The sequence below is a fragment of the Sinocyclocheilus rhinocerous genome, unplaced genomic scaffold (genome assembly GCF_001515625.1).
Source record: "Sinocyclocheilus rhinocerous isolate Xijiao unplaced genomic scaffold, SAMN03320098_v1.1 scaffold2834, whole genome shotgun sequence".
NCBI lineage: Eukaryota > Metazoa > Chordata > Actinopteri > Cypriniformes > Cyprinidae > Sinocyclocheilus > Sinocyclocheilus rhinocerous.
The window spans coordinates 701,444-702,493 of record NW_015662588.1 but is presented as its reverse complement, the minus strand read 5'-3'; positions in this window follow the sequence as shown (position 1 = coordinate 702,493).

The following is a 1,050-nucleotide window of genomic DNA, read 5'->3' as shown; positions in this document are numbered from 1 at the left end:
GTGCTGGCACCGAAAAAGCACGATCCCCCTTGAGTTTCACCTTAAACTGAATTCTAAACTCGATAGGAAGCCAATGCAAACTAATCAAAACTGGAGTGATACTTTCTCTCTTTTTGGTCCCTGTTACAACTCTGGCCGCAGCATTTTGGACCATCTGGAGATAAGATAAACAAGTCTGAGTAATTCCTAGATACAATGAATTACAATAATCCAATCTTGTTGAAATAAATGCATGAATAACAGTCTCCAGATCCTTAAAAGAAAGAAAAATATATATATTTTAGCAATCATCCTAAGCTGAACAAATGCTGATATCACAACTGAATTTATCTATTTATCAAATTTGAGTGCCGGATCAAAAATAACACCCAAATTCTGAGCACAAGTGTCTACAGTTTTAGTTATAGGATGCCGAGTTTTAGATAGGATAGAAGCACATTCAGGCCGTCCAAAGGCCAACACTTCAGTCTTAGAATCATTTAGCAGTAAAAAAAAATTCCGCCATCCAAGTTTTAACTTCGCTCACACAATCAAAGACTGGAGAAATATATTGTCATCTGGTTTCATTGGAAGATAAAGCTGTATATCATCTGCATAAAGATGGTATGTGATCTGATACTTACGAAAAAATCATAGCTAAAGGAAGAAGATAAAGGGAGAGCAAAACAGGGCCTAAAACGGAACCCTGTGGTACCCCACATGTACATGCAGCATTGACAGAGGTAAAATTCTCAACAGCTACAGAAAAAGATTTCCCCTTAAACAAACACTTATAAGGGATATTGTACAAAAACTCAGCTGACAATCTATGTGGCAATTTTAAGGCATCTTAGATTTGCTTCCTTTCGAAAAGGTAGGCAGATAATTATGCTGTCCATTAAGATACCTTGTTTGGCCAGAATCTAAGACTGCTATATAGCTTATGTAACCCTTAAGAATAAGGCTACTCCATGATGCATTATGACAAGCTCAGTGAGAAAAAAGAAAACCTTGGTTGAAGAAAGCTGAAAGTTATTATATATATATATATATATATATATATATATATAT